Here is a 15,163-nt window from a genome sequence, read left to right on the forward strand (position 1 = left end):
CTTGTGCTCTGTCTCTGTCTCTCTCAAAAATAAACAAACATGAAAAAAAAAATGACGCCTTGCATTTCATCAGTGACAATTTGCCAACAAACACCTATGCACGCCCACCCTGTGCCTGTGCCCGTCTCTGCCCTTCCCACGGGATGCAGATAAGGAGGTGCACTTTCATCTGTAACCTCCAGATCAGAGGACGTGACAGACAAGCATACGTGCAATCGTGGTGTAGTGTGAGAGACGCTGGGAGCCCAGAGGAGGGCCATTAAGGCTCCCGGTGAGCCATCCGGAAGACTTCCTGGAGGAGTTGGCCCTTGAGCTGAGTTTTGAAGGACGGGTTTGAATTATCCAGGTAGAAAGAAAGGGGTGTGTGGGTAAGGGAGGTAGCGATGCCGTTTACTGTGTTTTACAAAATCTAAAGCCCCTGTCCATTTATTATTTCATTTCGTGTTGCTGTGACTCTCTTGGGGAAATTCACAGATTGATACTTTCTTCTGGGCATTCTCTGAGGGACAAGAGACGGAAGGCTAGCCTCATCATTATAGAAGGCGGATTGGGGGCCTTTGTTCGCCCAACACAGAGGTTACTGAAAGAATCTTCTCTGGATGGTATCTCTGCCTAGTATCTCCCTCAGTCTCTCTGGTAACTTGTGAAGTGGAGAGAATTTTCTCTCTTTTGTAGAGGGGGAAGCCGAGGCTTAAAGAAATTGACTTCTCCATCAATACTCTTGTACATAATGGCTACGTTATGTACAATGGCTACTCTTGTACATAAGGACTCGGCATCTTTAAATACCCCGTGGCTTAAGGTGAAAAATACATTAATAAATAGTCCTCCCGAATTAGGGCTTTCTTTTGTCCCATCTGCCTGCTATATACAGACTTCAGGGAGGGATGATTATTATTGTACATGATGGTGATGATGATGATTGATGACGTACCTCACCCAGTCCCTGCTTTATCCTAGATGTTTGGCTGTCGCAAGCCAGCAATATTAATGACAATTAGATTGTTTGAGTTTGGCTATGGATAATTATAACATGCCATCTTAGCAAGCTTCTCCTGTGGCCACTTAACGCTAACTCAGAAGATGTCATGGCAGAGACAAGGCTTTAAGTATAATGTCAACTTGACCTTTCAGCTAGCTTTCCAGCAGTGACCCAGACAGGTGGATACTGAACTTCGCCGGCGTGCCTAAGCTTTCCAGGAAGTGCTGGAAGGTTCTAACAGCGATGGTAGCTCCCAGGTATAGGGATGAGTGCATTCAAGGTGATTTATTCCCAGGGAATCCCAGGAGAACGCAGAGATCTGTGAACGATATGCCCCAGTTGAGAATATTATTCTGTGAAGCAGCTTTCAGAAAGATAGCTTTAGAAATTTCTTTGTAACTGCAATAGAGACTGCTGTGGTATAAAGAGAAAAACCACGACTGCAAATTTCAGACAAACGGGAAAACTACCATTAAGTTCCGGAGAGGGAAGAGAGACTTTAATTTTTTTTTTTTTTAATTAAGGTGTAATTTGCATCCAGTGAATTTGTTATTTTCGCTATACCTTTCTCCAGCTTTTGACAAATGCATACAGCCTGCACCTACCAACACAAAGCCGGTATAAAACGGCCCCTTCGTCCTCCAGATTTTCTCTTGTCTCTGGATAGCCAAACACCCTCAGCCCTGACAACTCCTGATCTGTTTTCTGTCCCTATAGTTTTGCCTTTTCTGTTATGTTGCATAAAGGGAACCATACAGCTGTAGCTTTTGAGAGATTTTTCACTGTGCATTTTTTGTACCTCCTAAATTTTGTACCATTGGTACATACTATCTATTCAAAAAATAGATATATTTTTTCTATCTATTCAAAAAAGAGATACAAAACATAGATATAAAAAATAGATACTTCCAATGATCCATGGGTTAAAGAGGAAAGCCAGGAAAATTATAAAATATTTAGATCTGGCTAATAATGAAATTATTAAGGAAACAGCAGTAATACAATGGGTTTCAATACTATCATACGTAATGGAAGTAAGCAAAAACCCCAGATGCAATGAAAGACGTACTTGGGAGGGGGGGGAATTCATGATCTAAAGTGCATTTATTACAACACAAAGATTTTTTTTTTTTTTAAGAACCTAAAGTGTTCTATTTTAAAAGCCAGGAGAAGAAAACAAAGTAAACCCTAAGAAACGAGGATATAAATAATCAAGATAATTATTGAATAGTTAATGAATAAAGACAAAAAATAAATGGCAACAATAAAAATACATATGATTTTTAGACATATTTTATACATTTACTTTATTTTTTTTAAGTAGGCTCTACACCCAACATGGGGCTTGAACTCAAGACCCTGAGATCAAGAGTCACATGCTCTGGGGCGCCTGGGTGGCTCAGTCAGTTAAGCATCCGTCTCTTGAATTCAGCTCAGGCCGTGATCTCATGGTTCGTGAGATCAAGCCCCTCGTCAGGCTCTGCATTGATAGCACAGAGGAGCCTGCTTGGGATTTTCTCTCTCCCCTCTATGCCTCTACCCCCACCCCTCTGTCTCTCAAAATAAATAAATAAACTTTAAAAAAAAAAAAAAAGAGTTGGATGTTCTGCCGAATGAGTCAGACAGGCGCCCCCATGTGATTTATATATTGATGTACAAGCCAACTTAGGGCAGTGGAATGGACATTGAATGTTTGAGCCTCAGCTTCCTCATCTCTCAGATGGAGATAATAACACCCCCTTCCGCCCAACAGTAGGTAGGATTTCTGCTACTAAGGATTTAGCCACGACAGCACTTCCTTTTATGTCTGGGCATAAAGGTTAATTACAGTGAAACTAGGGAAGTTTCTCTTCAAGATATTACACATGGAATCCCCTTACCTGGATTTCTTTCTTCTCTACTGCTCCTGCCATCTTTCCTTTCCTCCTCCACTGTTGGTCTGTGCTAGAGAGGCGCCGAAGAAAACCTGGGGGCCACTGAGCCCTGGGTCCGTCCGTCAGGGCTCCCCTGTTGGGTTCTGGAGTGGCCTAAGATGAGATCTAACCCCTGTCACAGGAGACCAGGCTTTAAAACCACATCTATCACGTCCTAGCTGCGTGGCTGTGAATGAGCCTCTCAGCCTCTCTGAGGTTTGCACCTTTATCCGTTAAAGGGTATCTTAATCGTGTCCATCTAAATGGATCTGTTCTGAGAATCGAGTGAGGTGGTAAATGTCGAAGTATTTTATAAATTGCAAAGTGCAATTTATTTGCAAAGTGTCCATTGTTATGGTAGTCATTTTTATTAAAACTTGTTCACCAAGAGTTTACTCCAAAAACACGTCCCCGGTCCCAAGGGTGACCTACTGTGCCTGTGGCAGTCAGGTGGAGATAGCTGCTTCTCTGATTAGCACCTTGCTTCCTGGGTTGGCTGGCCAGCTGCCCAGCCAGCTCCGGGCATCCCAGGTTTCCAAGAGTGTGGTTAAGGAGAATGCAATGGGAACTTCAGGGAAAGGCTTTAGGTAGGGGAAACAAGAGGGAGGAATGTTTCTTTCTTTATTGCAAAAGAAAGTTAATTAACCTTCCCTTTGTTTCCCAACTTCTTGGCTAGCCTGAAGAAATCATTTTTATTGAAGAGTTAAAAACTCATGCGTAATTATTTTTCTAAAAGTTCTGCAGACTACAGGGTCGTGCAATAGAACTATATCGGAAGCCACAAATGCAAGCGGTAAGTAGAATTAAAAAGTTTTTAGTAACAGCTAAAACTAGAACTACCCTGTGATCCAGCAATGACACTATTAGGTATCTACCCAAAGGATACAAAAGTACAGGTTCGAAGGGGTACGTGTACCCCAATGTTTATACAGCATTATCAACAATAGTCAAACTGTGGAGAGAGCCCAAATGTCCACTGACCGATGAATGGATAAAGAAGACATTGTGTGTGTGTGTGTGTGTGTGTGTGTGTGTGTGTGTATGAAATCTTGCCATTTGCAATGGCGTGGATGGAGCTAGAATGTATTATGCTAAGTGACATACGTCCATCAGAGAAAGACAAATACCACAGAAGTTCACACATATGTGGGATTTAAGAAACAAAACAGATGAACTTATGGGGGAGGGGGGAAGAGAAGGGAGGGAAACAAACCACAAGAGACTCTTGAGGATAGAGAGCAAACTATGGGTTGAAAGAGGGCAGTGGGTGGGGAATGGGCTAGATGGGTGATGGGTAGTAAGGAGGGCACTTGTGATGAACACTGGGTGTTGTATGGAAGGGATGAATCACTGAATTCCACTCCTGAAATCAATATTGCACTGTATGTTGACTAAAATTTAAATTAAAAAAAAAAGGGGGGAAAGTTTTAGTAGCCACCTGAAGAAAGTAAAAAGAAACAAGTGAGTAATTTTAACATTTTCTTTAACCCAGCATAACCCAACTGTTATCATTTCAATGTGTGGTCAGTATGAAAAATAACCCTTGGGACATCTGACGATATTTTTTTACATGAAAACTTCAGAATTTGAGATTTATGTATAGCCCATCTCAGTGTGGGCCCACCACATTTCAGGGACTCCACAGCTGCATGTGGCCTGTGGCTGCCGCGTTGGACAGTGTAGGACTAGAACTAGAACTTGGTTAGGCTTGAGGAAATGAACTTCATTTCTGAAAAGCAGAAAATGTGACAGGACTCTAAAGAGCTCCTTGTAGGGTATAGTGAAGGGAGAAAAACGAGTACCAGATCTGGGTTCATTCAGTCACTCATTCTTCAAGTGTTTATTGAACACCTACTTTGTGCCCCATGCTGCGGTCTTGGCTTCGCAGCCAACCCATTCAATGACTTTGGACGAGTCACTTCTCAGGGCCTCAGGCTCCCTGTTGCACCTCTGAGAAAATTAAGATACCCCTGTAGGAAAGAGAGAAATCTTGGTGCCAGCTGGGGGGAATCTGCACCTGGAAACCATGAGCTTACTGCTGGAGTTTTGAAAAGCCATCAGAACCAATCGCTTTCATGGATAGTGTTGATGGACCTCTCCCAACCCCTTTATTATTAATGGCACAGCTTGATCAACCCCATAGGATTTAACTGGAAGAATTAATCACACAAGTCTTATCTATAGAAACGGATTTGTCATACTGACCCCAGTTTCTTCACCAGTGTCTTGTGGACCATCCTTGCAGGGAGTTTCTTAGGGAGAATGAATAAAACAAGTCATAAATTCCTCTGTGACACCAAGTGCTTCATAAATGCCAAGTAATCATTCCTGTCTATCAGTAGATTTAACTGTGGGAAGATAGGAGGTGTCACAAGGAGTATGCTGGAGCTGTCTGGAAGGCTTGGAAATAAAATCACATTCATTAACTCGTGGGTGGCCATGACTTAGGAGTGACTGCAGCTGAAATAGAAAAAGGAAATGGAGTTATACTTCTTGGAAACAGGTCGGCGTTAGCCATAGCGCTGGACTGTCGGGTGAAGTCAGTTTTCAACTTCTGTGTTGGGCGAATGATTCTATACAGGCATTTAGAAAGAGAGAGAATGACTCTTAGAAAACAGAAGTGTGGGCAACATTAAAGAGATAATGATCATAAAATCGGATACCATCACTTGAGGTTGCAGCCCAGGCTGCCATTGTTAATGCACCTTCAGGTGGTAAGCACCGAAAAATCATCCCTGACGTTGGTACATGGCCTTTTAGGTTTGCAAAGTGCTTTCACAGAGTGCTGTGAAATGGGACAGTGTCCCACTGGAGAACGACAACAGCTCTGCCGTGTGTCATGATCCTTATAATGGCGAAGATGTCTGTAGGTGGCGAATTGTTATTTTTGTTTTTCATCACCACATCTTGCTGCCTTCCCAAGCTTCCCCAGAACTGGAAAGTGGCCCTGATGCCTTGCGTGCCTTCAGACGTGTGCGGTGCTTCTTAAAAAAGGGCGTGTCTAGAGGGGTCCCAGCAGTTCAACAGACTTTCAGCTAACTGAAGAGAACCCGAGCATAGAAATGCATTCTTGCATAAATGCATAAGACTTTTCACTTTGGACAGGATGGAAAGAAAGGAAAATAGCTGTTCTCATCCACTGTATTTCCAGGGGTATCAGCCACAAAAGGAGTAGGATCACTCCTAAGAAACACTTCCCTAGAACTAAACATAATGGGCTTTATTAGAAGGGAAAAAATACCTTAGATCCCATCTTATATATAAGATACAACCCCTTCTCTTCTCAATGCACTTTATAATTTATGAAACTTTTCCCAGACATCTCCATCCATTCATATGTGTAGCAATTTCCACAAGTGGAGAACAGTTATTGTCTCTTGCATACAGTGCTTTGTTGAGGGAGTGAATGAATGAATGAATGAATATCCGTTTTGCAGATGAGAAAAATGAGATCCAATGAAAGTGAGTGGTGTCCCAGTGAGGAAACCATGACTAAAACCCATATCCTCTTAAAATCTTTTTTTTTTAATGGTTTTTTTTTTTTTTAGGTTTATCTATTCATTTGAGAGAGAGAGAGAGAGAGAGGGTATAGAGAGAATCCCAAGCAGGCTCCACGCTGTTAGCGAAGAGTCCACCACAGGGCTCGATCTCATGAACCGGGAGATCATGACCTGAGCCGAAATCAAGGGTCAGGCGCCTAACTGACTGAGCCGTCCAGGCGCCCCTACACCCCGTATCTTCTGAGTTTAGTCTCATCGTGTTCTTACGTGAATTCTCCCTTGAGATCTGGTTTCTGAACATGCATCATGGAATATCACTGGGAAAAAGAGTCATATTTTTCATGAAATAAGGACTTAAGAGTACCTCAGGTCTCTCCAATCATTCCTAATCACTTACATTTATATAAATTAAATCATCATTCACTCTGTCTGGAACAGCAGTAAAAACACCAACTTAACATTCCACCTCCCAAACAGCCCAAGGCAGAGTGAAGATAGCAGTGAACTGTAGCCAAATTTCTAATCATCTCATCAAGAAACCAGAGCAGAAGAGTTAATTTATGAGCCATCAATCACAAGTATAAAGTAATGGCAGGTTGGCAAAGAAAGTGGAAAAATACACACACACACACACAACCTCAAATAGCACCAGGTACTAAAACCCCACTTATGGGACAGATGTCTCAACAGAGAGATAGTGCTTATTTATTCCCCAAGAATTTCAAGATAAAAGAGAAACCTTAGAAGTTTAGAACTCCAGGCATTTGTTATTAAGTCCCAAGGGAGGAATGATAGCGCTATTGGTCAGGGGAAAGATGCAGTTTCTATCAATCCAGAGGTATTTGGAGAAGTGTACACATTGTTTTCTTTCAGGAAGGATTCAGCCATGGCTGGGCAACCTCTTCTCAGAAGGGCAAGTATCTTCTTCTCAGGAGTTTTCCAGAAATCACACCTCCAAATTGAAAGGGACCTTACACTGACCATCTAGCATAATGCCCTTGACGCTGGCTGGTCTTTCAACTGTCTCCAAAACATTCCTGTCCCCGTCATCAAGACTTCATGTGTCCTTCAGTGGTGGACAAACCCACCATCCCTGGATCTACTCTTTGTCTGTATCTGAGTTCTGGAAAATACCAGAGGTAGCAGGAACTGCAGAGGATACTTCCTTTAAGATAGTTACTCGACATCTACCTGTGACCTCAGGAAAAGGCCTACTAAGCAGGGAGACTGTGTAGGATGGAAGGATGGTCCCTGATCTCGGGGCTGGGAGCTTTCGAACGAGTGGGGTCCGCGGCCCAGGACCGTTCTGGGTTGTCAAGGCAACAGGCAACAGCATGTCAAAGCTCGGCACCTTATCGGGGCTTGGCCTTGGCTTTGGCTTGCGCCACCCATGGCTGTGGGCCCAGCAGAGGGGTAGGACCGCATTCTCCAAAGGATCCCTCAGGGGCAGGCAGACCCTCCCTCCCTGCAGCTCAGGCAGCAGCCTTATCAGGCCACTCTTGTCACGACAAGTTGCTTGTCATTTATACTCTGCCAGGAGCACAGCCTGCCTGTCCCGGGCCTTAAGTCTCTCAGATCCAGGTTCTATAACCTCAAGAAAGAAAACATGCTCAGTACATGTACAGAGATTAAAAGGGTGAGGCCTGGGGTGCCTGGGTGGCTCAGTTGCTTAAGCGTCCGACTCTTGATTTTGGCTCAGGTCATGATCGCACGATTCGTGAGAATGAACCCTGCGTTGGGCGCTACATTGACAATGCAGAGCCTGCTTGGGATTCTCTTTCCCCCTCTCTCTGCCCCTCCCCCCTGTTCGCATACACTCTCTCTCTAAATAAATAAATAAATAAATAAGCATAAAGAAAGAGGGTGAGACCCAGGCACCTGGGTGGCTCAACCAGTTAAGTGTCCGACTTCAGCTCAAGTCATGATCTCACAGTTCATGGGTCCGAGCCCCGCGTCAGGCTCCGTGCTGACAGTTTAGAGCCTGGAGCCTGCTTCGGATTCTGTGTCTCCCTCTCTGTCTCTGTCTCTGTCCCTCCCCCACTAGTGCTCTTTGTCTCTCTCTCTCTCTTAAAAATAAATAAACGTTTTTTAAAAATTAAAAAAAAAAAAAAAAAGAGGGTGAGACCATAAAGCAGGGGCCTTGAAAGGCAGTCAGGTGTCAGCCACACTTTGGCCTTTGACATGAAGTTCCCTCCCGTGGCACAATCACAGAACTATAGAGCTGAAAGAAACGTCCTCTCCTCCTTCTCGTAGATGAGGAAGCAGGTCCGCAGAAGGGAAGTGACACCCACCCAAGGGCACACAGCGTTGTGGAAGCAGAGGCTGAGAAGGACCCAGGACCCGCCTCTTAGAAGCTGGAGCGGCCAGTCTTATTTTTTCTAGGACCTTCCATGAAGGCTCCCTTGTGAGAGGGTGCTTAACGTGCGTGGTTCCCTTCCTTCACCCATTTGGCGCAGATGGGACTTGGGCTCACCAGCACTACATTTTGAGTTCCCACCTCACCCTGAGTGGAAAGCATGGGCTGACGAAGAGAGTGGGGCGCCATGTTGGACCTCAATGGCCGCGAGGCCTCAGCTTCCGGGTTTCGCTTTGCGCATTTGTAGCGTGGTGGGCAGTAACCAGACACCAAGATCTCTTCCAGCTCTGATTTTCTGGGGTTGTTCTGAGGCCAGGCACCCCAGGGACTTGTTTAGCTTCCGTTGCAGAGTTAGTGGAATTCATAAGGAGTCTATATCTCTGCCAATTGCTTTTTGTTTTATTTCTTTTTTTCTTTTCTTTTTTTTTTTTTTTTTTTTTTTTTTTTTTTTGCCAATCGCTGTTTTTTTTTTTTTTTTCAACGTTTATTTATTTTTTTTGGGACAGAGAGAGACAGAGCATGAACGGGGGAGGGGCAGAGAGAGAGGGAGACACAGAATCGGAAACAGGCTCCAGGCTCCGAGCCATCAGCCCAGAGCCTGACGCCGGGCTCGAACTCACGGACCGCGAGATCGTGACCTGGCTGAAGTCGGACGCCTAACCGACTCCGCCACCCAGGCGCCCCTTTCCAATCGCTGCTTTTAAAGTCAACAAAGAAGGAAGGGCTTTGAGGAGGTGACAGGAGGTGAAGTCCTGAAATGGCCCTTCTATCCATAATGTGTGGGTGTGGCCGTGAAGAGGGGGGCGGTCAGGGGCAGACGCTCCCGATTCTCGTGTAGGATGCTGGTACCCAACAGGAGCAGAGTCCTTGGACTTGCTCAGTCTTCAAGGAAACCTCCCAGACCCCCAAGCTTGGTTCCAGGGCAGGGCCATCCACAGCACTGTCTCCGCACTGCCGTGGGCTGCCTCTCCACTGTGTCTTGTTTACCCCAGTGCCTGGCACGTGGTGGGTATTTACCTCGTCCCTAACGACTAATGAAACAGGCAGAGCCTCTCTCTATGGAGACGAGAAGGCGGGACAGGAGTGAGGTTGTGGGGTGCTTGCTTTGGCTTGTCATATTACTTGGGCAAGTCTCCTGCCTCCTTTTTTTACACTTACAGGAGTCTGATTTGATGACTCATGTCCAAACCGGTCTGTAACATCCTGGTTTCTTGGGTGTTTTTTAGGAAAATAAACAGTCTCCTTGGGTAATTTGTGGCACGCTGTAGCTACCTCTTGGAGATTCGTGTGCTCAGAATAGAAGACTCCCAAAGTCCTACAGTAAAGACATTTATTTCATTCTATTTAAATAAGCTTTCTCCACAGTACATCTGGCCTCCTCCTTCTCTCTGAGGAGCTAGAATTGTGAAGCCAGCAGCCTTGGGAATCGTAAACTAAATGATTTCCCATCCCTTGTAAACTATATCTCATCTAGAGAAGATGTCGCCCGGTATGGTGAAAAGACTGTGGGCTTTCGAGGCCGATAGCCCTGGGTTCGAATCTTGGCTCTGCCTTTTAGTAGCAGTGTGGCCTTCACCAAGTGACTTAATTTTCCAGGCATAGACTTCCTCATTTGTAAAATGAGCCCGATAATAGCTTGTAGGCTGTTGAAAGTATCAAATGAGATAACAGATATCAAGTACCTAGTATAGTGCTTGATAAACGATAAGCCTACAAGAAATACTAGTCCCTTTGCCCCGTTACCCCTGACACTCTTCTTTCACCTTCTTACCCCATGCCCCCCCAACCCAGAGCCAGCCACTAGTGGGGCAGAGAACGTAGCAGATGGGCACGCCGAGTCCAGGTCTTTGTCCCGTGACCCTGACCGTATTCTCTCAGTTTCACGGCAGTACCGCACCCCAGCAGGGCTAAGACGAAGGGGCCGAGGGGGAGGTGGCAGAGAATCTCGCCCTTCTTCGCCAAACCAGTTGTCTGTGCTGGCCAACCAGATGCTGTCGGTAAAAAGGAAAAATGAAAGAAGGCTTTCAAACTGTTCCAGAATGAACACCCACTGTCATAAATGTGCTACTGAAAATAGCAAACTCTGCCCAAGCCCCAACTTGAAGGCAGAGCCTTGGCTCGTTTGCCTGGGCAAGAAACTGAAACCAAAGTGGTGACCTGAGTAATGGCATGCGCAAAGGGCAGGGCTCGGGATGGCTTCTAGGAGGCTTGGCACTGGGACAGCGATTGCAGGACCTGCCCTTGGCACAAAGCCACCGCTTGACAGACACACGTCAAGCACCAGATTGGTACCAGACACGAGGCTTGAGTGTGGAGGAGGAAACCAGGAGTCTGCCAGGGAGGCAAGAATGGGCGACGGGGCTTGGCTCTGTGGAGACTGATTAAGCTGGTTGTAGCAAACGCATTGGAATCTCTTTGGACGGATCTTGTTTTTGTGCAACTCTTTCTTCCTCCTTTCCTGCTGTTGGGCAGTGGAACCCGGGCCTTAGAGACATAAGTGGCTTCAAGTCTTAATTTCGTCTTTGCTAGTTTCATGACATTGGGCACGTTGCTGGACCCTTCTGGACATGAGTTTCCTCATGTGTAAGATAAGCAATCACCCCCACTTCCTAGGATAGTTGGGAAGACCAAATGAACTCATCTAGATGTATCCTGAAGTGTGGCACATGTAACCCTGACATGGGGACAAACATTTTTCAATTCTCATAGTTCAGTGTTGATTTAAATATACATTAGAAAAGTAACAAACCAAGCCCTTTTATAGACGTTATTGATAGGCACAAGGCTAAAGTAAACATGTAAGTCAAAGAAAAAAAAAAAGAAAAGAGAGTTGACCTAAAGAAAAACATTAAGTAAATAATGGTAGAGCTGGTGTGTGGATATGGCAAGACCCATGAACATGCTATGTGAGTGGCTGAAGTATGGGAAACTCTGAGGAGTTAATACAGGAGCACTGAGGGTCATTTCCTCCTTTTTTGGGGGGGACTGGAAGGGAAAGAGACTAGGAAAGGAAGGGAGGAATGAGGGGGGAACAAACCTACTTACTTATCTACGTACTTAACTTATAATTCTACTTCAGCCCTACTCTCCTGGTTCCAAGTTTGCCTTTATGTACAGTTGTTTCCCTTACCTGTTTCCTCCCAGATCTAGCTCTTAGCTCTCCCACCTGGCCTTTTTTTTTTTTTTTTTGCCTTAAGCCCTCAGATATCTTCAGGTATCCAAAGCTCTAACCACCTCTACTTAGCACTCATGTCTAACACACTCCAAAATGTCTCCCAGAGCTTTTCGAGAGATAAATTTTGTAACAGACATGAGAGAAACAGAGATAGAGAGACAGAGAGAGAGGGAGAAGAGTTACTTATGGAGGAGAGAACAACCTAGGAGGGGGAGGTTGTGGTGACAGTAGAGTCCAGTCAGGACTTTTGAGTCTTTGGGACGGTTCTGAGTTGTCTTCCGGTTTCCTAAATGGGCATTTTTCTTTTCCTCTCTCTCAAGGAAGTGGAAATCCAGAAAGAGGAAGTGACTTGCCCAAGAAAACAGGTAAGATCCTTACACTAAAAGATTCTTGGTCCTGTTTCCTTGCTTTCTGCCAAACTGGGACATCTGGGCTTTACAGTCCTGGAAGAATCAAAATGCATCTTTAAACGTAGGCTCTGCTATTCAAGACAAAACAAAAACAAAAGCCCTGAGACTAAATACTTCTCAAATCCATACTCTTGAAGGTCAAGGACCCAGTAGTTCCATGATGCAAATGAATGGGCACTGGTGGAAGAATCAGCCGCCTGGAGGAGATCTCTCATCACATGAAGCCAGTGAGGAGAAGAGGGCTCAAACATCACAGACCCTACTGTTCCTACTGAAATTCAGTAGATTTTTGTAAATAAATGTTTTTCAATTTTCCATACGGCTTTAGAATGATTTCCAGGGACTTTAAATGGTCTATAATTTTCCACAGTGCAATGGTTGTCTCATGGTAGGAGTCGATTGAGTTTCCCATTCTGCCATTTACACACTCACTCCTCACAGTGTGACTTTTTCTCCTTGGTATTTACCTAAAGTAACCGAAAACTTACGTCCACCAAAACCTGCCCAGGGATGTTTATAGCAACTCTATGCGTAGCTACCAAAACTTGGAAGCAACAAAGACGTCCTTCAATCAGTGAATGGATAAATAAATGGCGGTACCTCCAGACAAGGGAATATTATTCCACGCTAAAAAGAAATGAGCTGTCAAGCCATGAAAAGATATGGGAGAATTTTAAACGCATATTAGCAAGTGAAAGAAGTCAGTCTAAAAAGTCTGCATACTGTACGATTCCAATTACATGACATTCTGGAAGAGACAAAACAATGGAGACAGAAAAACGATCAGTGGTTGCCAGGGCTTGGGGAGAGGAAGTTGAGTAGATGGAACACAAAGGACTTTCAGGGATACGTGTTATTCTACATTTGTCCAAATACATAGACTCTACAACACCAAGAGTGAGCCCTATGGACTTTGGGTGATTATGACATGTTAGTATGGGTGCATCCGTTGCAACAAATGTCCCCTTTGGTGGGGGATGTTGATAGTGGGAGAGGCTGTGCGTTGCTGAGATGAACTTCCAGAAAAGCTCTCGAAAGGGGCCATAATCCGCAGGCAATGCTCTTTGCCCTTCCACCTTGTGGCCTCAAAGACAGGGGTCCTGCCTGGAGGTATAGAAACAATTCGTGAGCCTGGGGCCAGATGCTGACCACAATCTCAGGAGGGTGGGACAGATTGTTGCAAGAGTCTGAATCTTTAACTACGTTATACCAGCTCCAGACAGCTGGCCCCAGACTTTTCATTTAGTAGGAAAGATAAAACCACGTGTTTGCTTAAGTCACCATTCCTCCTTTACCCACAGTCAATTGAATATGTATTCATTGAATACATAGTCATTGAATACGTATGTACATATTCCTAACTGAATATGTATCCAGGAAAAAAGAAACAAACAAGCGATGAGTATACAGTAAAAAGTCAGCCTCTTCATTTCTTTAACTACCAGGTTCTTAGGTCCTTTCCCCAAAGAAAAACCACTGTTAGTATCTTCTTCTAGATCCGTCCAGATACTGTCTGCGGACATGCGCGAAAATGCAGATGTGATTGTGATTGTGTACGTGTCTATTTTTTTCAGGGCTCTTCTGATGATAATTTAAGTCTAGATTCCTAAAAGCTAAGGGTGGGGGGTGGGGGTGTGTGAAACATACAAAGATGATTTTGTTCAGAGATTCTCAGTGGCGGTCAGAGAATGAGTGGAGTTAGCCACGCTGGTTGACAATCGCTGTGTCTAATAAGAGGCGTTTTGATGAGTGTGTGGGCAGAAGAAGAGGTTGAGCACTTCTGATTTCGACCAAACTCCTCATTTTCCGTGGGCTCCAAGTGAGATAAGTGACAGAGCCTGGACTAGAACCTATATTTCCAGGCATCTAATTCCAGGCTTCTTTTTCACCCAAATGCAATCATTGAGGACAGAGACTCCGAGCCTGAGGAAGTCCTCCTGGCTGCTTTGCTGCAGGGCAGAAGGTGAAGAAGGGCCAAGTATTTGGGGCCTGTTGGGACTGCCTCGACTGAATAATTCCATTTCCTGTCCCTCCGCACAGGTCGTATGAATATTGCCACATCTCTAACAGCAAGACTTATTTGGACTTTCCAGACCTTTACGTTCCAGAGAGGTGAACAAAGCCATTCTCAGAAATCCACTCCCACCTCCCCCTTCCCCACCCCCCAGCCTTCCGGTTATCCCAACTCTTCCGGGACCCGGAGATTTCTAGCATCATTTGCAAGCCATTCTGCCAGGGCAAAGTTATTAACCTCCTTGCTAGGAAGGCCCATGTTATGCCAGGACAAGTCTTACAGCTTTCTTTACGGGTGCATGAAACTAAGATCTCAATCTACTGCATGGGATATCCCTACTCGCCCTTGAGAATGAAAGAAGTTGGATAAATTTCATAAAGACCCCAACTGCCAATCAAATGCAACCAAGAGGCAAGACTCAACCTGAAATAATTCGCTCGTAAGCCATCTAGGGCTGAATCGATTTTTACTTAGCTATTCAATATGTACCAAGATCAAATCAGAATGGAAAGGGGACCCTCCACATTCATTCATGGCTGCCTCGTCTGAAAAGATGCACGCTCACTTGGTGACGAAGCCTGATGTTCATGGGGGCTTGGCAGGCAGCTTATAAGGAGGAGTTGATCCAGTGCAGCCTTTCCGCAGCTGAGGATGCCTTTCCTCCAGTTTTTGTTTGTTCATAAGGACCTTGGAAGCCAGGGCCCAAATGTTCTCTCTTCCATACATCCTTTCTTGCCCCATTTTGGTTATTCACCTGTTATAGAAGGCAAACCTACAGAACCTTGGTGCCTACTTCAGTCAAGTATATCCTGC

The 15,163-nt window shown here is 44.9% G+C and overlaps 1 long non-coding RNA gene across 1 annotated transcript; it reads left to right on the forward strand.

Annotated features, from left to right (window-relative positions):
• The first annotated feature begins 12,196 nt into the window (after positions 1-12,196).
• LOC123579803 lies at positions 12,197-12,651 on the forward strand. The gene is made up of 2 exons (XR_006702967.1): positions 12,197-12,291; positions 12,474-12,651. It is a non-coding gene; the product is annotated as an uncharacterized LOC123579803 (long non-coding RNA).
• Positions 12,652-15,163: the final 2,512 nt, after the last annotated feature.

This window comes from Leopardus geoffroyi, chromosome A3 (genome assembly GCF_018350155.1).
Source record: "Leopardus geoffroyi isolate Oge1 chromosome A3, O.geoffroyi_Oge1_pat1.0, whole genome shotgun sequence".
NCBI classification, from domain to species: domain Eukaryota; kingdom Metazoa; phylum Chordata; class Mammalia; order Carnivora; family Felidae; genus Leopardus; species Leopardus geoffroyi.